This window comes from Dendrobates tinctorius, unplaced genomic scaffold (genome assembly GCF_039654945.1).
Source record: "Dendrobates tinctorius isolate UK_male_01 unplaced genomic scaffold, ASM3965494v1 ptg000086l, whole genome shotgun sequence".
In the NCBI taxonomy this organism is placed as follows: domain Eukaryota; kingdom Metazoa; phylum Chordata; class Amphibia; order Anura; family Dendrobatidae; genus Dendrobates; species Dendrobates tinctorius.
This window is the reverse complement of record NW_027361754.1, coordinates 48,916,533-48,943,431: the sequence shown is the minus strand read 5'-3', so window position 1 is coordinate 48,943,431 and position 26,899 is coordinate 48,916,533. Positions and strand designations below refer to the sequence as shown.

General features: G+C 40.8%; 2 long non-coding RNA genes across 2 annotated transcripts in view; one reads left to right on the top strand and one right to left on the bottom strand.

The window, feature by feature from the left end:
• LOC141097874 (uncharacterized) overlaps positions 1-26,899 on the bottom strand; it is a 46,774-nt gene that overhangs the window by 4,876 nt on the left and 14,999 nt on the right. The gene's annotated exons all lie outside the window — the stretch shown is intronic.
• LOC141097873 (uncharacterized) lies at positions 17,250-18,612 on the top strand. The gene is made up of 2 exons (XR_012234068.1): positions 17,250-17,792; positions 18,358-18,612. It is a non-coding gene; the product is annotated as an uncharacterized lncRNA (long non-coding RNA).

Here is a 26,899-nt window from a genome sequence, read left to right as displayed (position 1 = left end):
AGGTGTGGTCCACGGCTAGGTGACCTGCCTGCCTGGATATGTACAGTCAGGTTATATATAGGTTCTCTTGCTTTGTCAAAACAGTGTCTGCCTGGACGAGAAAGGTGACACAAGCTGCCGGTGATCCAGCAGGTGCTTACTATACATCGGCCTCCAGGTAAGGTTTACCACTACGTTCAGTAGATATGTGACTTTCGTGCTTAATATGTTACTATTAATTCTATAAATGAATGTTTTTATTGGAAAATCCATTCAAATACCCGTTATGGAATTCTCCGTTAATAGAGGATGACCTCCATCCTGGATCCGCATTGATTAGCTGGAATGCCTCACTTATTTAATGCCTTAATTCATGTCCCCCGTGATGATGCTGTAGGAAAAATACACACTTGTTACAAGATTCGCCCATCCTGCTATCAGCATATTCGGACCTTTCTAGCAAAAAGGGCTTCCAAAGTGGACAACCTTATCTACCTTAGGGAGTAATGGCATTATATTTCATCAACTCTTCCGTTCACTCCATTAAGTGGCTCCTAACCTCTGGCTCTCCAACTATTACAAAACTGCAACATGCTGGAAGTTGTAGTTGCACAGTAGATGGTTTTGCATGGGTTATGGGGACATTGATTATCAGGATTCACGCACAGTATTTTTTAGTTTTGGCATGCCTAAATGGGTTGTAGGTAAAAACAAGTTATCATCTATCTGCACTGATTGGCAGAATGGAGCAGTAGTGCCCATTCACTCCTTATGCTGCTGCGGAGCGGTGCGCTCGTTTTTTTTCCCAGTAGCGTCATAGGGAATGAATGGAGCAGCGGTTGATCATTCACCTTTCCCCTCCTTTTTGTAACGGGGATAAACGTTTCCTGTTGGGGTAAAAATTTCCCATTTTGCCAATCAATCCAATCAATGCTGGTCCTAGATATCAGACCCCCAACAATCAGCAAGTTACCAAATATCCTGTGGATAGGTGATAACTAGGGATGAGCGGACCTGTGGAAGTTTGGGTTCCTCAATGAAAACAATGGGGACCTGAATTTTGCCTGGAAAAAAAATCAATCACTCGCTCTCTCCCTCTCTCTCTGAGAGAAGCTCAGCGTTTAGCACTAGACACTAGCTGTCCGGTATGAATCCCGAACAAGTAAGTTCAGGTTCGCTCACCTCTAGTGTTTGACTAGACAACCCCTTTAAATTGGTTGACTTTTTTTTTTTTTTCTTTTTGCAGACAGATGTTACTAAAGTCTAGAGTAAAATAGAAAACATTACATACCTTGAAAAGGGATTTAGAATTTTTGGCTTTTTTTGCACTGCAGGTATTGACACTTTTTTTTAAAAGGCGCAACAAATATGGAAACTTTGTTATATCAGATTTCAGTTTCTATGTGTAACTGGGGAAAAAGTAGAGCAAGTCACAAATCTGTCTGGAGAAACTCTGGCTGCTCAAACCATGCCGCCAATGTCACTAAAGAGAGATGCAAAATTCTCAAACAGGCGCACAATGCTTTAAAATCGTTGTTTCTGAAAGCGAAGGAAACAAGCTCCATTTTTGTGTTAAAAATTGGCACAACTGCAATTTTTAAATAAGTTTGTAATGTTTTAGGCTTTTTTTTTTTTTTTTTTTTTAAGCACCCCATGCTCTGATTATTGTTTTACCTTAGGCTTTGCTATAACAATTGTAAAAATGCCCAAAAAAAGTGAGAAAAAAATAGTGAAGGCGCCCTAAGCAAAATATAGTCTGCAGTAAATGATTGTATCCTTCCAACTGTGCCTGCCAGGCTGTGGAGAGAAATTAGATTTCTCGCCATTACCTGATTTGCCCCCCAGACATTAAAAAGGAGAGATCCGTGTAATTGATACATATATTAGCAAACTGAAATTCACTAATGTAACATTTCAGAGGCTCCAAGGTTGAGCTTTAATGAAATGATATTACCGGAGCTTTAAATTCTCGAAGTATCATTGTAGAATGTCAACATTGTATCCATCTATCTACTAAATGTAATTCTGTATTAGAATCTGCCCGGTATGTTACATATTACAGTACTTCCCAGGAAAATCCTTTCTATTATGTAATGGTGAGGACTGTATTCTGCCCGGCTGGAGAGTCATAATTACTCTATAGAAATAAGTGAGAATGATTTCACCGAGGAATCTAAAGGTCAGAAAACAATTAAACGGAACAAGTTATTGTAGGAATTTATACCATGTGTGTGTGAATTCGTCAAATATTGTAAAGAAGCGTATACACAACACTACACACAGCTTTCCAGACAATTTCCAAATAACCCTTCATCCTTAACCCTGGCCTGGTCACACCTTCTGCTATCGTTACACCTCTGGCCCAAAGGACCACCTCGTATTTGAAGGCATCTACAGCCATTCCGACTAATCAAGATAAGAGCCAGGTGGAGTTGGTTCTCAGGGTTTTTGTCTAACCAAATGGACCAGATCCTGCAAATTAATTTGTCCAAGTTTATTACTTATAACAATAATGTAATATATATATATAAAGCTTAATGTGTCTGTGTATGCCCGGGATTGGCATTTGCACCTTCGCAGCTACAGCCACAAAATTTGGCACAGTCACACGTCTGGACCCCGAGAGTGTCCTAAGCGATGTTGTGAGGTGAAATTTTAACCCTGCGCGTTCCAATTCACCAAACAATTTTTCCCCTATCTACATAATGGTGAAGCAGTGTGTGCGCATAAAGCCCCGCCCTTCATTATGATGTCACAATGGTTGCCATGGCGACGCTGATTCATCATAGGTTGCAATGGGGACGTTTATGTCATAACGGTTGCCATGGTGATGATGATGTCATAATGGGTATATGGACATGGGACTATGGGATGGAGGATGTGTGATGGGTATATGGGCACTCGACTATGGGATGGAGGATATGTATGATGGGTATATGGGCATGGGACTATGGGATGGTGGATATGTATGATGGGTATATGGGCATGGGACTATGGGATGGAGGATGTGATGGGTATATGGGCACGGGACTATGGGATGGAGGATGTGATGGGTATATGGGCACGGGACTATGGGATGGCGGATATGTATGACGGGTATATGGGCATGGGACTATGGGATGGAGGATGTGTGATGGGTATATGGGCATGGGACTATGGGATGGAGGATGTGATGGGTATATGGGCACGGGACTATGGGATGGAGGATAATTATAATTTGTTATAACTAACCAGTTAGTTACTATGCCCGGGCAGCGCCGGGCTCTTCATCTAGTGTGTGTGTGTATATGTATGTATGTATGTATGTATGTATGTATGTATGTATATATATATGTGTGTGTGTATTAAGAAAATGTAATTAAAACAAATGAAACGCACCCCAAGAAAAAAGGCAATTATTTAGTGAAGATAATTTTGGACAGATAACTTTGGACAGGTGTGGCATTGTTTTTGAAAAGGGAAAAAAAAAAACGCCATGTTTTTGCTGAACATATCTTGGATTATATCATTGGTGGTAATAGAAAAAGGAAAGTCTATTGTAGCATTGAACTGAACATTATTTGTGGCAAGGACAGAGTTAAAGGGACCTCATCTGTATCAAAACAAGTGGTTTTAAATCCTTTATTGACATTTTTCTATAGATGGGAATTTGGAGCACAAAACACCTTACTTCTTAAAAGTTTGGAGCTTATAAGGACTGATGATGTCACTTCTCCTGAAGTCAGTTTCACTAAATACTTAGATTTCTCATTACATATCCATTCTGGAGCATCATTTTCCATTTCAGTCGCGTCATTTCTTATAACCCTGCATTCTGTTATTCCTCTTGGAATATATGAATAAATTTGATAACTGGGTGTTACTGTTGCCTTTTTCAAGAGGGCTAATCACTATACGGTCTGATACCTCCAGCAATGATTGGACAGTGTCAGAGTATTTGGGGACACCCCCACGCCGGTACCATCAGATGCCAGGTTATTCATAGATTTCTAGGAGGATTAACAGAGGAACAAAAACTCTTATGAAATTAAGCAGATTTTCTTAGATGATACAAGTAGTTACTGAATCAGACATGTCGCAAGATATAATGGGTCTTCTGGAAATGATGTTATTTTAGGGATTGTATCATTATAGTACATGACAACTTGGCACATTTCACCTGAAGTAACAAGTAGTAGTCATCCTCCTTCTCACTGACGTTGGCTCATTCGGTATTTCCCCTGTGCTCCTGGGATCTCCCAAATTAAATGTTGAGGTTACTGTACAGACTTGTGCTTTCCACTCCCAGTAACTCATTGCTCGCAGTCCCCTCTCAGCTGCCTTCTTTCTTGGTATAGCCATTTGTGGACATAACATCTAAAGTAGTTTGTTTTTAAGAGTCACCTTTATTCCAAACATGGTTGTAAAAAGATAAGATTAGATAAGATTAGTCCTTCATATATTATTATTATTTAATGGTCTTTGGATCAATCTCAAGTCATGGCGACTTCATGGATGAACTGAATCAACACAGCCTTCCTTCTAAAGGTTGTCTTCAGTCTGGGCAGGCAAATAGTTTGTTTTACCTAAATCCAATTTAAGATGGGATAATTCTGGTGCCTGTTTACAAGAGTCGATAAAGACTGATGGGAACCGAACGATTGTTAATACGATGACACTGTCTCCATACAGCATCATGTTCTCGGCAGCATATCACATAGTAATGTGCTGTCGATAATTATGACCTTTCATCCTGGCATAAATGACTTGAACGTTATTGGGTTGTCACAAAGGCTGATGATCGTGAATGACTGACCGTTCTTGAGAATGCTCAATTCTCAGCTGTCACGAAGGATGTCGCGTCCCCCTGGAAGACCTGGAGTAGATGATCGGGTAATGAATCACAGGTCTTCTTTAGAGATGTTGTGATGCATGTCGTATTTTAAATTAACTTTATTTCCTTCAGTACAGAGATGGTTAAGGACTCTTTCCATGCTGGTTAAGACCATACAGCCAAGTTGTAATCAGCTGCAACTACTTATAATTTACTCCCTCTATATACAGTTGTGGCCAAAAGTATTGACACCCCTGCAATTCTGTCAGATAATACTCAGTTTCTTCCTGAAAATGATTGCAAGCACAAATTCTTTGGTATTATTATCTTCATTTAATTTGTCTTAAATGAAAAAACACAAAAGAGAATGAAGCTAAAAGCAAAACATTGATCATTTCACACAACTCCAAAAATGGGCCAGACAAAAGTATTGGCACCCTCAGCCTAATACTTGGTTGCACAACCTTTAGCCAAAATAACTGCGACCAGCCGCTACCGGTAACCATCAATGAGTTTCTTACAATGCTCTGCTGGAATTTTAGACCATTCTTCTTTGGCAAACTACTCCAGGTCCCTGATATTTGAAGGGTGCCTTTTCCAACCTGCCATTTTTAGATCTCTCCACAGGTGTTCTATGGGATTCAGGTCTGGACTCATTGCTGGCCACCTTAGAAGTCTCCAGTGCTTTCTCACAAACCATTTTCTAGTGCTTTTTGAAGTGTGTTTTGGGTCATTGTCCTGCTGGAAGACCCATGACCTCTGAGGGAGACCCAGCTTTCTCACACTGGGCCCTACATTATGCTGCAAAATTTGTTGGTAGTCTTCAGACTTCATAATGCCATGCACATGGTCAAGCAGTCCAGTGTCGGAGGCAGCAAAGCAACCCCAAAACATCAGGGAACCTCTGCCATGTTTGACTGTAGGGACCGTGTTTTCTTTGAATGCCTCTTTTTTTCTCCTGTAAACTCTGTTGATGCGTTTGCCTAAAAAGCTCTACTTTTGTCTCATCTGACCAGAGAACATTCTTCCAAAACGTTTTAGGCTTTTTCAGGTAAGTTTTGGCAAACTCCAGCCTGGCTTTTTTATGTCTCGGGGTAAGAAGTGGGGTCTTCCTGGGTCTCCTACCATACAGTCCCTTTTCATTCAGACGCCGACGGATAGTACGGGTTGACACTGTTGTACCCTCAGACTGCAGGGCAGCTTGAACTTGTTTGGATGTTAGTCGAGGTTCTTTATCCAACATCCGCACAATCTTGCGGTGAAATCTCTCATCAATTTTTCTTTTCCGTCCAAATCTAGGGAGGTTAGCCACAGTGCCATGGGCTTTAAACTTCTTGATGACACTGCGCACGGTAGACACAGGAACATTCAGGTCTTTGGAGATGGACTTGTAGCCTTGAGATTGCTCATGCTTCCTCACAATTTGGTTTCTCAAGTCCTCAGACAGTTCTTTGGTCTTTCTTTTCTCCATGCTCAATGTGGTACACACAAGGACACAGGACAGAGGTTGAGTCAACTTTAATCCATGTCAACTGGCTGTAAGTGTGATTTAGTTATTGCCAACACCTGTTAGGTACCACAGGTAAGTTACAGGTGCTGTTAATTACACAAATTAGAGAAGCATCACATGATTTTTCGAACAGTGCCAATACTTTTGTCCACCCTCTTTTTTATGTTTGGTGTGGAATTATATCCAATTTGGCTTTAGGACAATTATTTTTGTGTTTTTTCATTTAAGACAAATTAAATGAAGATAATAATACCAAAGAATTTGTGTTTGCAATCATTTTCAGGAAGAAACTGAGTATTATCTGACAGAATTGCAGGGGTGTCAATACTTTTGGCCACAACTGTTTACTGGCTCTGGGTGTTTATTCCCTGCCGGTGAAAGATTCGTCTTCCTGTGCTGAGTACTAAAGCTGAGTAGATGAGTGGAAGTTGTAGAAGTGTTCTGTAGTTTGCTATTGTACTTGAGTATTTATCTCCTGGTCCCTGTTCCCATTTAGTTTATTCCTCTTTGTCCCTATCCTCCTCCCTATTGTTGGTTTGTGCTTTTGTATGATTTGTCTTTGTGTCTTGTTTACCTCACTTTTCTGTTCCATGTGTCGTGGGGTGGAGTAGGGGACAGATTATTGTTTATCAGGAGCGGTGAGGTCGGAGACCCAGGCCTCTATACCTTCAAGAGTACCCCCTGGGACATGGATAGTTAGGGTCCCAGTTCCAGGGACAGTTTTGAGACCCCCGTTCCTTACCGAAGACCGTCACAGCGTGACATCAGATTATAGGCTTTCAAGGGGTATTCATATACCACTAGGGTATGCCATCATTAAGAGAACCTTTTACTCCAATTGCCGCTGCTTCAATTGGAGGAAGTACTTGGTATAAATTAGAAAAAAAGTCAGTGAAAGGTCCTGTTTAATGATCTTTGGGGAGGAGAGGTAACCTCTAGGACATTTCACTGATCCTGAGAATGAAGGGGCGAAAGGTCTGCTGCTTCATTACCTTGTACCCATGACAATTTTTATCTCTACACAGTGGTGTACCTGGACACACACCGCGGTGATTGGGAGCTGACTGCAGTTCCCTCCTTAGCCAGGTGGCGGTGAGTGCCGCTGTGCAAGGAAAAACTGTGAAAGGAACTTCTGCAACATCGCAGCCTCTTCATTCTCAGCAGCTATCAGGGTTGGAAAAGTCAGACATGCAGTGATGACATATTTTGGTACTATGCTTCCTCTATCATTATCCTCCATAAATGGACCTGATTTTTTTTTTTTGTAAAATGCATATTTCAACTACGTTACATTTTGCACTGATTTTAACGAGTTTTTCCAACCCTGATTTTTAATTAAAAGCATGTACCAACATATGGGTCCAGCAGCTAATCACTGGGCGCAATGATGATGAGTTGGACACTTCTGCACCTAGTGAAAAACTACAGTGGGTACATGCTCATCCTAGGAGGAGGAAGCCTCAAATCTGGCGGGGGACCCAGGTAGGGATAACAAGAAGCAGCGATTGATCGGTAGGCGAGTATGCCTTTATTAAACCATGTATGCTAAAAACTAAGGTGAGAAAAACCCTTAAAGGGGCTATATAAAATTAGAATAAAGGTCTGGTTACATTACCAAAAGGTGCCAGTCCTATCCATGGGCTGTGACAGGTATTACAGTTGATTTACAGTTAAAGGAATTGGGCCAATGTGCAATTCCCAACTTGGTCCAGTGACCCGCGAATCATGGAAGAAAAAATCCACTCCCCATTTTTTAAGTTTCCTTCAACTTCTTGGAATGTGACAATTTTATCCCAGAACCTCTGCCAAGGAGAAGAATGAAGACTATCCCTCTGCTTGTCACAGCACTGGACGCACTGTATGGTTCCGGCTGTGCTCCACAGGAGCATCCATATTTAAGTCAAAGGTCCATACTAAAGATAGGCTCGTCATTTATGTAAGGGTCCAAGAAAACCCTGTTTAATGCAAAATTAAACTATTAACTATTATTTCTGAGGAGCTATGAACAGGTAAATAAAAAGTAGACATCAGAGTTGTGTCAAAGGTTCTGACACTGGAGATCGTCAACTGTAATCACCCAGTTATCAAAATGTCAACAACTTTTCAGAATGTAAAAGCTGAGCTAAGTATACGAGCTGTAAAGTTGGAATCGGGAGCACGTCTCTAGTGTCCCAATAATCAATATCCCCATAAATAGAGTATGAGCAGTTCAGCTAAGTAACTTAACCATGGCTGGGTCGTGATGGAGCCGTCATTCATCAGTAGGACGCCTCATTCAGACGCCCGTGATTCTTCACGTATGCAACAAAAACAAAACGCAGTCCAAGTGTCCTCTGTGTGTCAGAGTTTCACCAGTGATTTTCACATATGTAAAAAAAATAAATAAATAAATTCGAAAGCTTTTCCTATCCATTGCCATGTGAATCATGGACAGTGCGCCGATTCTTCACTGTCAGTGATTTTCATGGATCCATAGACTTGTGTGGGCAATTTTGATCTGTGACACGGTCCAGAAAAATGCACGGGTGTGTGAACAGCTTCATAGATTTTAATGCATACATGTTTTATCTGTGAAAACCACATATAGAACACGGATGTGAAAAACAGACTTCTGAGTGAGGCTTGAGATTGAGCCTGTTGGGTTGTATAGGCTGCATTGTATATCGCATACATACAGCTTTATACAATCTAAAAATGAATGTTTATTTTCACAGCAGATACCCCAGGCTGACACTCAGAATTCTGATGTGGCTATTCCACAGATGTACTGCATTGTCATTTCGTGGGGCTTTTATATGTGGAATCTGCACAAATAAGTAACATGCTATTTATTTCCATGCTTGAAATCCAATTAATAGCGTCGCACAAAAATCTCTTGTGTTCCATTGCTCTTGCTATGAATATAAGTGTATGACCACAGCAGTTTTGCAAAAATCACGTAGCAAAAATGAAAATCGTCCGGCATCATCAATGTGTTGGATCCAATTTTACTCCGTGTGTCTCTTTTTAGCATCAATGTGGCATCCGTTTTTCTCATTTGCAAAAATTATTTTTCTCCACATGCTTGTTTAAACACTGACATGTGAATGAGGCCTTATGCAAGCTGGGATGGCATCCGTGTGCTTCACATTCTTTTTACAGACCTATTGAATGGAATGAGCAAATTTGATCCGTGACTTAGCTCTAAATCGGACAAGTTCCTACTTTTTTGCAATCAATGAGCCTTAAAAAACTCCTGCACATGTCAGCAGCCTCATACCTGATAAGTGAAGCACGATGCTGGACAATGCTGCTCATCCCATCTGGATACCTGCTGTCCCCTCCTCGATTTATCACGATGCATTTCCACTCAGAAATCACTAGTGGTTTTAGTAGAACATTTTTTCACTGCAGGAAGTTTTTCAGTGAAAAGATCCCATGGGAAAAATTTACACAGTGGCAGCAAAAATCTTGCTAAAAAAAACAAACTAGCAATCTCCTAGTGGAAATGCTCTGGTGCTTCTGCACATTTCCCCTTTTGCGTTGCAAAGGTTCAAATCTGCATTAACACCCACAGCGTAAATTTACAGGCTGCGAATTTCAAATTTTGGGAATTTTCGGGACATGTTGTCCACAATGCTGCTGCTATAAGATGCTAAGTATTTTATGTACGCAATTCTGCAATGGAAAATCTGATATGTCTGTTGTCTGGGGAAAATTACCCCAAAGATACGTTCCCACGCGCTGCAGACTTTCAGAAGTGGCAAAATCCACTCTGGTAAATATTGCTACAGATTTCGATGTGGAGGAGTTACAGATTTTCAGGATATTTGCATCCGTGGAAATTGTGATGACTTTAAATCCACCATGTTGTGTATTTTTTTTTTCTATGGCCTTTTCTAGTTGCAGTTTTTCCGCAGTTTTCATTGAAAAGACATGCTCGCTTAGCTTTACCGAGCATGCATATTTTTTGGGAGTCTGGAGGAACGAAGGATTCTCATCCGACCACTTTTCTCAGACATCAGTGGTTCTGTTTGACCTCCTTGGTGAACACATGATTCATGGATACAATGCAGATAAATGAAGGCAGGCAGGGCACCGCAGCCCGCGTATACAAACAATTAGCTTTTAGATGCACACCCTGGGTGTGAAGGCTTCTGTAAAATGTGTCATTGTCCTAAGTATGTTGTTGACCCGGCCACATCTCGTACTTAGCATGAAGTCCTGAGAAGAGTGGCCGGCCCAGGGTAAACATCCGGGAGCTGTTATAGGCCTGCCAGAGCATGCTGAGGGTTGTGTTCCATAATTATAGGAGCAATATGGCTGATCAATGTCCTGACTAATCTGATTAAATTGACCTATTCTGCCACTGTATCCACAGATCTATGCCTTGCACAACTATTGATGATCGGATGGCGTCATGGATTGTGGGACAGTTGGAATGATCATTACTGTAAGACTATAAATATGGAATACTTCCATGAATCTACATATGGGGTAGAGATCATGCTGTATGCAAATTGTGTATCACCATTACTTGCCACATCTGTATCTTTATTGAGAAACCGTAAACTGTATAATATACGGTCCTCTATAAAATCTCAAATTTGGCAGAGTAGAGGAATAGTATATATTGTCCCTTTAAATGAGCTAGAATATCCCTTTAACCATGCTTTAGGCCTCATCCACATGTCTGTGTTGGCAGTACTTGTGGCATCTGAGAAGCTTTGTAATTTATTAATACTGGAAAAACACTGATGGTAAAAACTGACACACAGATGACACATATACATGGATGACACACGGATGACACATGACACACATACATGGATGACACAGATGACACACATACATGGATGGCACACACGACACACTGACACATGGATGACACACGGATGACACACATACATGGATGGCACACTCATGACACACTGACACACGGATGGCACACAAATGACACACGGATGGCACACTGAACATGGATGACACACTGACACGGATGGCACACAAATGACACACGGATGACACACTGATACATGGATGGCACACTGATACATGGATGGCATAGATGACACCGGTACCATTTTTTCACGTAGGTGTTTTATATGGAAGTGTGAAGGAGGTCATAAAGTGTGCAGTATTTTGAAATCTTGTTTCCGCTTAAAGAGGACCTGTCACTTGTCATAAATATGTTTTGGTGTTTTTTTTTAGCGTGGTGTAAATGTCACTTTTCTCCTGAATCTGGTGTTTCTCTGCAGCCGCACACTCCAGTCCCGAGTGCTGGCGGCAGTGCCGGCTATTCATGCGAGAGACTCGCGCAAGCTTCTTTCATTACACACGCAAGTGTGACCCCGGCCTTAGTATGTAAATTTTTTATTGTAAACCAAGTGGGTGTTGTCCATTATCTCTGCTCTGTTTATGTCTTCTGGAGGAGCACGCCCACTTGGCTAACAAGACTTTATACACAAGGAAGAGAGGGCCTTATCGCAGGAATGGAAAAGCGCGGGAATAAAAGTAAAACATCAACAGATTCAGGAGAACAGTGGCATTTAGAGCAGGTAAAAAAAAATACATATTTGTGACGTGTGACAGGTCTTCTTAAAAGAGTGATAAGCTGAGTTGTAAAATCTCCACCAGTCTTTGAAAGCAGAAGTGCTCAGCTCATACACGAGTGCATACAGCGGTGCACAATCTCAATAACAAGTCTTTGGGTCCTTGGTAGAGATGGGTGAACCCTAACAGAAATGTTCAGTGTTCGTACCGGACAGTCACTGTTCGGGCCTGACCTCCAATGACGGCCTTTCTGTTGAAGTTCGGTGCAGTATTCATGGTAAGTCTGTGGTGACATGGAGAAGAGAGATTTTTTTTTTTTTGTTTTTTTTTCATTTCTTAGCAGTTTGGGTATCCTTTATTTTTAATGGGGTTCGAGTTCTGGTGGAAGTTTGGGAACTGTTCTGGTACCCGAACCGAACTTTCCTAAAAGTTCAGTACAGGCACCAGAACCCGAACTTCCACCGGTCCACCCAACCCCAGTCCTGCACTGTGTGATTTCTCATGCCTAGGCTGAGCACTGAATTCTTGTGCTTTGGAACGTTTGTGAGGATTTGTTTGGCTACGTTCCCACGATCAGCTTTTGGTGAGTTTTTGGTGTAGCAAATATTCTGCACCAATTTTATACCTATTAAGTAAAATAGGTTACTTGCATTTTTTTTTTCGAAAATACGCAGCATAAAGAAAACTCACCAAAAACTCATCGTGGGAACGTAACCTTACATCTTAAATGAAGATGTGGGTGTGCATAGTGCAGAAGTAATCATAACATCGTTCCTTGATGGACGGTCAGAACATTCTTGTAGATATATTGTGATTTGGGAAGGGGCTACAAGACTTCTGCGTCTAATTTTAATTTCTTCTGTGTAAAGCTAGTCATACACTTCAAATGGACCCAAAACCACCATGTACATGGACGTTCCGTCTGGCTGAGTGTGCATGTGTTTTAAAAGGGGAGAGCAGATTAATCCACGCTCAAACCTCTCCGGTTGTTATTAATCTAGCCTGAGAACCAAGTACATCTGGCATGTTAAAATCTAACTACTCAGTTGACGTCAGCTGTTGTATGAGAGTTGGGAGGTCGCCGTACACATTACTTGTTCGACTGGTTCCACATTTCGTCTGACATTACTTTACTGTGCATGGCCAGATGGTGGGATTGAGATTTATCTTATTATGATTCCTAGAGGGGTTATATGGTTTACTGAATCCCAGCCTACTGCAAATGGTTGGGCAAAACTCATAAAGAGAACTGGTCACTCGAAAAAAAAAATTGCGCTAAATACTTTGTAAAATTCCTTGAGCTCCCGATACTGATTTTTTTTTTTTTTTTTTCCATTCTGTGCTACGTTGCTCTATTGCAGATATATTCACATTTGTTGCTTTTGGAGTGCAGTATGTGAAATCTCTGCTTTGCAACAAAGTAGGCATTTCTTTACAATCTTCTCTGCTAACTTGCGCTTTCATCCCTCCCTCTCAGATGCTGCTAATCACAGTTCGACAGCATCTGTGACCGCTAGATCAGCTGCCAAGCTGTGATTGATAGCGTCTAGAAGGGAGCAATAAAAGTGCACACTCCCAAAGAAGACTGTGTGAAATGCCCAGTTTGCTGCAAAGCAGAGATGTCACATACTTCGCTCAAATCAACATATTTGAATATCTCTGCAATTGAGCGACACAGCACCAAACGGAAAAAAGCGTCAGAATCAGGGGAGCTCAAGCATTTTTATAAGGTATTAAACTCAATTTTCTTGACCCAGTGACAGGTTCTCTTTAAATCCCCATCTGACTACACAGCATTCAAATGTAAAGAAGTCAAGTGACCTGTTCCAGATTTCTTTATTAGAATGGGATGGGCATTGCAGACCTGCAGTCAGTGTTTAGTGACAACCAGAGCTCTGGGTATTGCACAACAGAACTGTAAATTAGCACAAGGCCGGACTATAAACTGATGTACAGAAACTGCAGTAACATCCTGCTCTAGGTAACAACAGGTGAGTATGAGGGTGGAGAGATGAACGGCGTATAATCATGACTGATCTGCTCAATGACACCAGACAAGGAAACAATAACATTTTCAGTTACACCAGAACTGCAGAACTAGAAAATCCATCATTGCCATTGTCTTATAGGATTACCTCGCCTTATAAGAAAATTTCAAAACTACTGATAAATATCAGCATCCAAAATCACCTTTCTCTTACTGCAGGAAAGTTTCAATAATTACCCAGCGTGGCTGCAGAAAATGTTGGGAGAACTGTATTTGACTTAGGTCTCATTCAGATGTACATGTTGCACATACGTGTTGTATCCGTTTCTTTCGCAGATACAACACGTACACAGTATAATCTATGCTGCTGTTTACATGTCTATGTTTTTTCCAAAACACACGGAGACATGGCCACTTTTTTCAGCAGCATGGTTGACAAGGTACATCACATGTGACAGATATGCAGCAATGTGTCCATTTTTAATAACACTGAATGACACTAGCACTATTTTTTTTCAGATGTGAAACGAGGCCTTAGGGCGTGTTTACACGTTGTGCTTTTGAGGTATGGTTTTTTTTTTTTTTTTTGTTCAGGAAAAAAAGGAAATGTTTTACAGTAACAGCAAAATGAATTATTGTGAATTATGAATGATTTCTAAAATTTTATGCACACAGTGGATTTTTTTTGTTCCTTGCAGTTTGCGGTGCTTTTTTTTTTTTTTTTTTTTTTTTTTTACAAAAAAACACTGTCATTTCTTCCAGCATTTATTCCAATTGAGATGAAAATGACTTGATCTAAAAACACAAATTAAAAAATGGAAAAAAAATATATAATGTCCGCTGTGCTTTCTGGTCGTAGACTTTTTTCAGTGTTTTTTTTTTTTTTTTTTAATGCTAATTTCCAGCTGTGTTTTATAGTACCAGCAAAGTCTATGACATTTCAGAAATCTCATGCACACAGTTTTTTTTTTTTGTCATCAGTATTTTGCATTTTGCATGTTTTTTTTTACATAGAGCATGTCACTTCTTTCAGCGTTTTTGTTTTCAGCGTTTTTCACCCATTGAAAGTAAGGGGTGGTGAAAAAACGTTTAAGATCCACACCAAAGAAAACGCAGGTATCAGGTTTTGCAGTGTTTTGTGCCAAAACCTGATTAAATAGAATGAGATTTTTTTTTTCCACTGAGCTTTATCAGCATGCACAAGAGACAAGTGTAGCATGCCGAAAATGCAGGGAGAAGCACATAAAAACCGCAGCAAAACCTGCGTTTTTGCCACAGCTTCTTTCCTGCCAAGAAATCATGTTTTGCGGCGGAAAAAAAACGCAGCAAAAACGCCTAGTGTGAACATAGCCTAAGGCCTCTTTCACACATCAGTTTTTTGCCATCAGTCGCAATCCAGCCGTTTTGGGAAAAAAAAATGGATCCGTTGCAGATTGTGAAAAACTGATGTGACAGATCAGTTTATTTGCCCGATCCGACTGCCCTACCTGGAATAATAATTGGAGCATGCTCAGTTTAAAAAAATGGAATCCGTCTCTGGATTTGATGGACAGCGACGGATCCTGCACCCATTGTCTTCCATTATAGCCAACGACAGATGGCGCTGGATCCGTCGCTGTCCGACTTATCGACGGAGGCAAAAAACGTTACTTTGTCCGTCGTTTCCACAAAATTTCCGACGGATCCAGTGAACGATGGACGAAACGTGAGGCCATCTGTCGCAGTCCGTCGATAATACAAGCCTATGAGAAAAAAAACGGATCCAGCGTCATCAGTCGCTTTATCCGTTTTTTTTCTAAAAACGATGGATTGCAACTGATGGCAAAAAGCTGATGTGTGAAAGAGAATTGAGAAAAAAAACTCTGCGAACCTACTTACAGATGGGATTCTTGAAAACATTGTAAGTGCAGAATTACAAGATCAATCTGATTTTAATGACCCATCCTATAGTTATGTCATTATTATTATACTAAAGGAAAAACCCATTTAAGCTTTGCTGTGGATTTCACATTTGCACCCTGTCAATTTAAGTTGCAGGGGTTTTTTTTACCATGGATTTCACCCAGGGCTGGCTCCAGGTTTTTGTGGGCCCCGGGCGAAAGTGTCTCAGTGGGCCCCTTTAACAGGTACCACAATTCATGATGCACAGATACGGCAAAGAAATATAGGTATAGTACAATGCCGAAGATATCACTTACTTCTTACATTACATGAGTAATATCTATTGTAAATTCTACAATAGCTCAGAAACCAGCAAATCCTCAGTTTTCATTTAAGACCGGACAGAATAGAACTCCATACAGTATTCTGGGCATCACATAGTCTTCCATACAGTTTATTGGGCCCCATATATTGCTTCATACAGAATAATGAGCCTCATATAATGCTCCATACAAAATAATGAGCCCCATATAATGCTCCATACAGAATAATGAGCCCCATATATTGCTTCATACAGTATAATGAGCCCCATATATTGCTTCACACAGAATAATGGGCCCCATATATTGCTTCATACAGTAAAAGGGTCCTCATATAATGCTCCTTACATAATAATGGGCATCATATAATGGTCTATACAGAATAATGGGCCCCATACAGAACTCCATACAGAAAATGGGCCTCATATAATGCTCCATACAGCATAATGGAAACCATATAATGCTCCATACAGAATAATGGGCCCAATATAATGCTCCATACAGAATAACAGGCCCAATATAATGCTCCATATAGAATATTGGGCCCCATATAATGCTCCATACAGGATAATGGGCCCCATATATTGCTCCATACTGGATAAAGGGCCCCATATATTTCTCCATACTGGATAATGGCCTTCATATAATGCTCTATACTAGATAATGAGCCCCATATAATGCTCCGTACTGGATAATGGGCCCCATATAATGCCCCATGGAGAATAATAGGCTCATCTCCCCCGCTGGGCTCATCCCCCCCCCCCTCACTCTCATCTCCGCCGCTGGGCTTATTTTCCTCCCTCCCGCTCACTCTCATCTCCCCCGCTGGGCTCATTTCCCCCCCGCTCACTTTTCGCCCCCGCCCGGCTCACTCTCATCTCCCCCAGGGGCTGGGCTCATTCTCCCCCCAGCCCCGCAGCCGCTCATTCTCAACGCCGCTCACCTGAGTCCAGGTGCCGGTAACTTTTTCCTGTAAGAGCGCGCGGTCACGTGGTACCGCTCATTAAGGTCATGAATATGGGTGCCACGCCTATGGGAGAGGAGTGGCATCCATATTCATGACCTTAATGAAAAAAGATGGTAGTCAGTATGATGTTGGGCGGAGGTCGGGGGACCGACCCGGGACTTATACATAAAAAAAAAAAAACTTGTTTAGGTGCTGAGTGGGCCCCCCGTCTCGCCAGGGCCCCGGCACTTGCCCGGGTACGCCGGGTGCTGATGCCGGCCCTGATTTCACCCTTTGCAATGCAAAATGCAATATTTGAGTTAAAACTGCACAATCTTCCTGTTCATCAGCGTCATTTTTCCAGTGTGGACAGATGGGATAGTTTTCGGCATGTGTCGCTCTTTATTTAGAGTTGTTTTTCTCCCTTATCCAAATCATTGCAGTGATTCAATATCACATATTTTCTCCATTATCCGCTGTTTTTCTTCTCTGCCATGCATTTTTTTTCACCATAATCAATCATTATTTAATTATAAACCACAATGTAATGTGAATCACTTCTGGTCACCATGTGAAGGTCGCAGGCTTTGAGTCTTTTCTTTCTGTTTTAGGGGTGATTGTGGAAAGGATGACACGCGTCGGCCTTCTGCCAGGGTTTGTTCTTTCTGTGAGTGTTTCTTTGGCAGTGTCTTAGCTGGTTGTTGTGACGTTGAATTAGCAATCAGCAAATATACCGCCCTAGAAGTTCTGCACATTTTAGACCAAGAGTTCTGCAGAAGTAACATCAGTACGGAGCAAAAAGTACTTCATCCTTTATCCTACAGGTAACGTTTGGATAAATACATGTTAACGTATGTTAGAATTTATAAATATCTATCATCTATACGTGTGTATAGTATATATGTGAATATCTACATACGTATAGATATATACTGTATATATGCTCTGTGTATATACCCTTGTACACTTTTAAATATATTTATTTTAAATATAAATATTTATATTTTTTTATGATCAGTAGGATCTGTATAAAGCCATGTTCACACCATCAGTATTTGGTCAGCATTTTACATCAGTATTTCTTAGCCAAAATCAGGAGTATTATAATCAGAGGAAAAGTATAATAGAAACGCGTCACCACTTCTGCATTTTTCACTCACTCCTGGGTTTGGCTTACAAATACTGATGTAAAATACTGACCGTGGCCAAAGGTTGAGTTCCAGCAGCATCGGCAGTCGCGATCCCTGGGCTCTCGTTACGTTATGTCACGCGATCCCTGCTCCCAATCATCGCTGGTGTCACTGTCCCCACCTTCAGACGTGTAAGTAGTCAAGAGAAAGTCAGGGCTTCTTTTTGGCTCTTACCTCTATTCCTCCACTATATCTCTAGGCACAGAGAAAAAAAGAAACAGAAAAGTGACTTTTCCATATTTTTCTCATCACAATCCATAGACTTCAATGGGGATTTCTCACCTCCGACCTGGGTTTAAAGTCATGATATGAAGTGAATCCGCATTGCCGTTTGCACATATTTAGAAATAACTAATTGGTTTGAAAAAAGTTGTAATTTACGTTAGAAAGGTATTATATGTCCTGCAAATGTCGCTTATTCATTGCACAATAAAAGAAATGTTTTTCAGCACAACATCAGGATCGATTCCTCGTCATTATGTCTGCTTGCCGTCATTGAATGGGAACCTTCTTTACTTTAATTTTGAATACATTTTTGTAAAATTGTAGCAGTACCACAACTCCTAGACAGCATCAGGGTTTTCCTGTGTCCTGATCATGGCTATTGCGTAGGATTTTATTGTAAAGTAACTTGTTGGAAACCTGTACGATGATATTTAATGTGCTACTGTCACTTAAAGATAATAAAGAATTATTCCCTGACGCGCCTGCACAACTATTGTAAGAAGCATAAATCTGCAATGGAAGATGACGGAGGGTGAAAAAGCATCCTGCAATATTCAAGAGCGCACTTCTAAGAAGGCAAGCTGATATAACAGGATAATAGTCAGCAACATTGATGATGAGTGTCCGATAATTCAGAAGTTGCTGGAACATAAAGTGACTATAAAAATACAATTTAACGATCATTTGCTGAAAGCGTGATAACAAGCGCACATTCACACATCAGTTTCAGCTTACAACATAGCATCTCTTTTGCTTCCATTTTTTTTCTCATCTGTTTCTAAAAAGTGAATTGGGCAAGTTTTCAAAACTTTTTTTCGTATTCACTTATCAATGGTGCCATTAAAATCTGTATGAAAAAAATGCATTCAGTACTGCTCTAAAATGTGAGTCAGTCTCCGCTGCTTCTATCGCACCCTTATTTTTTTTTTTTTTACAGATCCTTCCAATTATTGACACAGGAACCTGTATTTGGTCTTTTATTTTTTATGAAATAATTCATGTAAAAAAAACGGATACCGTACGGATGATAAAAACAAACATACGGATGAGATGTCACACAGACCTAAAACAGGACATACTGATTGAATACGAATGCATGGAACATAATATAAAAATTTTTTTCAGGATGAAAAGCAGACGATTTTGCATACACCCGTCTGGGCACAGAAATTGGAGGCAATGTACAATGAATACTCGTGTCCACACACTACATTTGTCATTATTGAAACTACTGTGTGATATAATGTTACAGATCTTCCGTCTGTTGTTTTACTCTGCGCTGAAGAAATAAAGCTGTTTTTTGTTTGTTTTTTTAAAATAAATATTCTGCCTTATTTTGTTCTCGTAAAGTCTGCAATAAGAGGAAATTCACAATGTTGCATTCAAAGAAAAACCCAGAGAACTGTTCTCATATTCTTGGAAGCTTTTAAGGCAACCATCTTTGATTTCCCCCAAATGTACCATGAGAATGCTTCCCAAAGAGACTACTTTGTGGTCCAAAGATCAGTGGGTGATGGCATATGATGTTTACAAACACATCGCCAGCAGGTGCGTGCATAGAAATCATGGGGCCCCATAGAAGTTCAAATTGCCTCCCCAAATAAAAGAAAAAAAAATATTTGGCGGGGTCACAGAAGAGCATATCTAACAACTTTGCAACCTTTTCAAAGCAGTTTTCGTCCTACTGGAGCCCTAGATTCCCCTTTCATTGCACTCATACCGTATGATGTCTACAAAAGTGTCCTACAAGCACTGTAAGATATCCCCACAATGAATTCCTTCACAGTACCCCACCCTTCAACTCTCCCAGAAAACTATGGTGACCTCAGCACAGTATAATCCCCCAACTGTAAACCCAGCACAGCTCTAAATGCAGTATAATGCCCCCCCCTCAGTATGATGGACCCCACACAAACCATGACACTGTACAATTGCTTGCATACAGTATGAAAGCTGTCACATAGCCCTCCAAATATTTTAATAGCGCCCAAATAACATAGCCTTCTTTATAGTATAATGCACCCCATAGTCTTCCATATAGTATACTGCACACCCCATAGTGCTCCTTATAGTTTACTGCACTCCCCATAGTCCTCCATGTAGTATACTGCACTCCCCATAGTCCTCCATGAAGTATACTGCACTCTCCATAGTTCTCCATATAGTATACTGCACTCTCCATAGTCCTCCATATAGTATAATTCACTCCCCATAGTCCTCCATATAGCATAATGCACTCCCCATAGTCCTTCATATATAATGCACTTCCCACAGTCCTCTATCAATCAATCAAATTTATTATCGCCAAGTACATATTACATATATACAAGGAATTCTTTGTGGCAAAGAGGCAACATAATATATAACAACAGATACAACAAGTAACATCTAACAAGACAGATACAGTATATAGTCTACACATGACGATTTAATTGTTGAACAGAGAGTGGATAGAAGCTGTTCATATGGCGGTTGGTACTGCATTTGGGGACTCTGAAGCGACGTCCTGAAGGGAGTAGTTGGAATGAGGAGTGTCCCAGGTGAGAGGGATCGGATGAAATTTTCAATGCGTGGGATCGAATACTCTTATCGTAAAGATCCTGGATTTTAGGCAGGGGGGAACCTATAATTCTCTCTGCTGTTCTGAAAGTCCTTTGTAAGCGGAGTTTGTCATGTGCAGTGGCTTCCCCCATACCAGACTATCAGAGAGGAACAAATCACAGATCTGATGACAGCATTAAAGAATAAGATCAGCAGATTCTTAGACAAACCATATCTTTTCAGCTGACGCAGGAAGAACATCCTCTGTTGTGCTTTTCTTATAACAGCATCCACGTTTTTCCCCCATTTAAGATCATGAGAGATGATAACACCAAGGAATTTGGTCTCTGTGACCTTAAGAACCACTTCGTCATGGATGTAGATTGGAAGTATCTCATGTTGATCTTTCCTAAAATCCACAACCATCTCAGCAGTTTTTTTAGTGTTGAGTACAAGATTATTGGCTTTACACCAGTCACATATTCTTTCCACCTCACTCCGATACAAGTCTTCAGCATTTCCCCTGATGAGACCAATCAGTGTCATATCATCGGCAAATTTCAAGATTTTTACTGAGTTTGCTGAAGAGATGCAATCATTCGTAGAGAGAAAACAGTAACGGGGACAAAACACACCCCTGAGGTGCCCCGATGTTTGTGACCAAGGTGTCCGAAGTGAATGGTCCAATTTTTACACTCTGTATCCTGGCTGTCAGGAAGTTATAAATCCACAAGCATAAGTTGAGAGGGACTCCAAGAGCTACCATTTTCTTATGAAGTAAATTCGGATCAATGGTATTGAACGCTGAGCTAAAGTCCATGAAAAGAATCCGGAGATATGAGTGCAGTTCATCTGTATGATCCAAAATGTACTTCAGTGCCAGATTGACAGTGTCGTTTGCCGAACGATTCTCCTTATAGGCAAACTGAAGCGGGTCCCATAGCTTCTGCGTGAATTTTATCAGGTGGGACATCATAATTCTTTCGAAGACTTTCAAAGCTACAGATGTGAGTGCTACTGGTCTATAGTCGTTCAACTCAGAGGATCCCACTTTCTTGGGGACAGGGATAATTGTGGAATTTTTCCAACACTGAGGTACAACACACTCTTTCAGTGACACATTGTATATATTTGTCAGTATAGGGGCAAGATGGGTAGCACATACTTTCAGACACATTGGAGATACACCATCAGGGCCAGGTGCCTTTTTGATCTTCCCTTCAGGATGCGTATCACCTCTGCCTCGGAGATCACTACTTGGGTGTTGCACAATGAATGATCTTTATATGAACAGACTGAGGAGCTTAGAGATGAATAGCCACTGTGTGTAGAGCTTGCTTCAAATCTGCAGTAGAATTCATTTAACTCTGCTGCCAGACTTCTGCTGGGGTTCACTATAGTGGGGTGGCTTTTATAATTGGTGACCTCTCTTAATCCTCTCCATGCAGATCTAGTATCTTTTGATGAGAACCTTTCCTCCAGAATCTTTGCATACTTGTGTTTGGCTAACTTGATCTCTTTAGATCTATATAGCATAATGCACTCCCCATTGTCCTCCATATAGTATAATGCACCTCATAGTCCTTCATATAGTATACTGCACTCCCCGTAGTCCTCCATATAGTATACTGCATTCTCTAGTCCTCCATATAGTACACTTCACTCTCCATAGTCCTCCATATAGTATAATGCACTCCCGATAGTTCTCCATATAGTATAATGCACTCCCCATAGTCCTCCATATAGGATAATGCACTCCCCATAGTTCTCCATATAGGATAATGCACTCCCCATAGTCCTCCATATAGTATAATGCACCTCATAGTCCTTCATATAGTATGATGCACTAATAGTCCTCCATATAGTATAATGCACTCCCCATAGTCCTCCATATAGCATAATGCACCTCATAGTCCTTCATATAGTATGAAGCACTACCCACAGTCCTCCAAATAGTATAATGAGTATATTGTACTCCACATAGTCCTCCATATAGTATAATGCATTCCCCATAGTCTTTGATATAGTATAATACACCTCATAGTCCTCCATTCAGTATTCTGGCCATCACAATGTTCTCACTGATTTAAAAAGAAAAGAAAATACTTATCGCTCCTCCTCGTTCCCTTGCTGCTCCAGTCCCTGCAGCGAGCGTCCTGAAGCCCTGCATTTCTCAGCGCAGTTGACGCCATGTAGTTACTTCATCTCGCCTGCTGCGCTGAGACGTCAGACGCCGAGGAGCTGGCGAAGACTGATGGGGAGGGAGCGTCAGCTTTCAGGATGCCGATACAGTTAAACTTGCAATGACTGGCGGGGTGGGTCGGTGTTCCATGGACCCCATAGTGGCTGCATGGCCTGCGGTATGCCACTGATCGCATGTACAGTCATATGTAAAAGTTTGGGCACCCCTATTAATGTTAACCTTTTTTCTTTATAACAATTTTGGTTTTTGCAACAGGTATTTCAGTTTCATATATCTAATAACTGATGGACTCAGTTATATTTCTGGATTCAAATGAGGTTTATTGTGCTAACAGAAAATGTGCAATCTGCATTTAAACAAAATTTGACCGGTGCAAAAGTATGGGCACCCTTATCATTTTCTTGATTTGAACACTCCTAACTACTTTTTACTGACTTCCTGAAGAACTAAATTGGTTTTGTAACCTCATTGAGCTTTGAACTTCATAGCCAGGTGTATCAAATCATGAGAAAAGGTTTTTAAAGTGGCCACTTGCAAGTAGTTCTCCTATTTGATTCTCCTATGAAGAGTGGCATCATGGGCTCCTCAAAACAACTCCCAAATGATCTGAAAACAAAGATTATTGAACATAGCTTTTCAGGGGAAGGATACAAAAAGTTGTCTCAGAGATTTAACCTGTCAATTTCCACTGTGAGAATCATAGTAAGGAAATGGAAGAACACAGGTACAGTTCTTGTTAAGCCCAGAAGTGGCAGGCCAAGAAAAATATCCGAAAGGCAGAGAAGAAGAATGGTGAGAACAGTCAAGGACAATCCACAGACCACCTCCAAAGACCTGCAGCATCATCTTGCTGCAGATGGTGTCACTGTGCATCGGTCAACAATACAGCGCATGCATAACGCCTTTTTGTATGACCAAACAACTCAATCTTTGTTTCATCAGTCCACAGGACCTTCTTCCAAAATGTAACTGGCTTGTCCCAATGTGCTTTTGCAGACCTCAGGCGACTCTGTTTGTGGCGTGCTTGCAGAAACGGCTTCTCTCGCATCACTCTCCCATACAGCTTCTCCTTGTGCAAAGTGCGCTGTATTGTTAACCGATGCACAGTGACACCATCTGCAGCAAGATGATGCTCCAGGTCTTTGGAGGTGGTCTGTGGATTGTCCTTGACTGTTCTCACCATTCTTCTTCTCTGCCTTTCTGATATTTTTCTTGGCCTGCCACTTCTGGGCTTAACAAGAACTGTACCTGTGTTCTTCCATTTCCTTACTATGTTCCTCACAGTGGAAACTGACAGGTTAAATCTCTGAGACAACTTTTTGTATCCTTCCCCTGAAAAGCTATGTTGAATAATCTTTGTTTTCAGATCATTTGAGAGTTGTTTTGAGGAGCCCATGATGCCACTCTTCATAGGAGAATCAAATAGGAGAACTACTTGCAAGTGGCCACCTTAAATACCTTTTCTCATGATTTGATACACCTGGCTATGAAGTTCAAAGCTCAATGAGGTTACAAAACCAATTTAGTGCTTCAGGAAGTCAGTAAAAAGTAGTTTTCAAATCAAGAAAATGATAAGGGTGCCCATACTTTTGCACCGGTCAAATTTTGTTTAAATGCAGACTGCACATTTTCTGTTAGTTATATTTCTGGATCCAAATGAGGTTTATTGTACTGAGTCCATCAGTTATTAGATATATGAAACTGAAATAGCTGTTGCAAAAACCAAAATTGTTATAAAGAAAATAGGGGTGCCCAAACTTTTACATATGACTGTATATAGATAAATTCATGTCTTTCCAGACTAAAACAGTCTGTCGTAAAATGATGGTTTGTGGTTAAATTTCCCCCAACAAAATTGTCAATTTTTATCAACTTTAGGCCATGTTCTCACATAGCATAAATGTTGCCTTTTTTGTGCAGAAAATCACAATTTAATCAAAGTAGATATGGGGATGAAATACATTTGGGGGCTTGTTCACCTGTTACGTAAATGCTGTGTTTTATTGGCTGCATTTCATCCATTTTTTTGTATTTTGAATTTGCCTGCAAAAAAATATGCAACAGCGATGTACGATTATTAACTTTTTTTCTACACAGCTTTCCTGATTTGAAGAAGCGTTTTTTTAATGCATTTCATTTCACTTTCATTCTGCATTTAAAAACACAACAGTGGTTTCTTTTCAGGCTCCCCAGAAAAGCTTATACAGAAATAATGCACCAAATAATGCACAGCTCAACAGTATTTTTAACGCACAGTGAGCAGAAGTTTTCATAAAATCACATCCATTTGCTTGGATAGTTAAAGGGGTTGTCCAGCTTTGTCACTCTGTGACTGCAGACTTGTGAATCCTCACAGTGCGCACAGTGGTACCGTCAGTGGGCAGTCATGAGACCACAAATATGTGATATGCATACTCCTGGCGGCAATGAGAGGATCCGTAAGTCTGCAATCAGAGTCATTCCTGTCTGTTACGCAAAACATGGGCAACCCCTTTAAACACAGAAAATTTTCTGCACAAAAAAAAACCCGTAGTGGATAAAACTCAGTATTTATGCTAAGTGAGAACGTGGCCTCAATGTGAAATCGTAGTGTTTCTGCAAAGTCAAAGTAGTCAATTTTGCAACCTACAATATACAGTAACAGGTGTAATGAATCCACATCAATATCTGCATGAGTAAGGCTGGTTTCACATTAGCGTTTTTTAGCGCAGCGCATCTTGCGTGTCCATGTGCATGCGTCAAGCGCACCTGTTTAACATGGGGGGTGCATGGTCTTGCGTTTGCACGCGTTCGTATGCGTTTTCGTGCACATGCATTTTTTTAAGGTGTGCGCCTAAACGGGCCAGACGCAACCTGTTGCATTTTTGGGTCCATCCAACGGCGTAAAAAAAAAACGTATGCGCACACTTGCGCACGGAATGCGGCAAAATAACGCATTACAGTCTATGGGAACGCAAAAGCTTCCGTTTTAAGAGTTAACATGGCTAGAAACTGGTTAAAACGCATGCGGCTAAAAAACGCAAATGCATGCAAAACGCATGATGTGTTTTTTGCATGCGCTTCTATTTCACACGAAACCCTGCGCAAAAAGGCTCAAATGTGAAACTAGCCTTACATGTGGATTTCTCAAGAATTTTTCTACGGGTTTCACACTATTCACCACAAATGGCAAGAGCCATAGAATAAATTCCCATATTTTTTCTGGGTGTGAATGGGATTTGTCAAAATTTCAGCCACTTTGTGGGTAAAGTAATACGTTGGAGATTTTCACTTTGGAAAATACGGATGTGTTTGGACATATTCAAAATTTTTCATATTTTTTTCTGATAATGCTCTGTGTGTTCTTTCTACATGACATTAAAGAAGTTGTCAACTACCTGGACATCTCCTTCTCATACCCCAGGCTTGGCCCCGATAAAATAATAAGGGTATGTGCACACGTTGCGGATTGCTGTGCGGATTTTTCCCTCAGAATCTGCAGAATCCACAGGTAAAATGTCCTGCGTTTTACCTGCAGATTCACTGCGGATTTTCTGTGGATTTTCTGCGGTGTTTGTGCAGATTTGGCCTGCGTGTTTACACCTGCGGATTCCTAGAATGGAATAGGTGTAAAAACGTTGCAGAATCCGCACAAAGAATTGACATGCTGCGGAAAATAAACCGCTGCGCTTCTGTGCAGAATTTTCCGCAGCATATGCACAGCGGATTTTGTTTTCCATAGGTTTACATGGTACTGTACACCGCATGGAAAACTGCTGTGGATCCGCAGGGC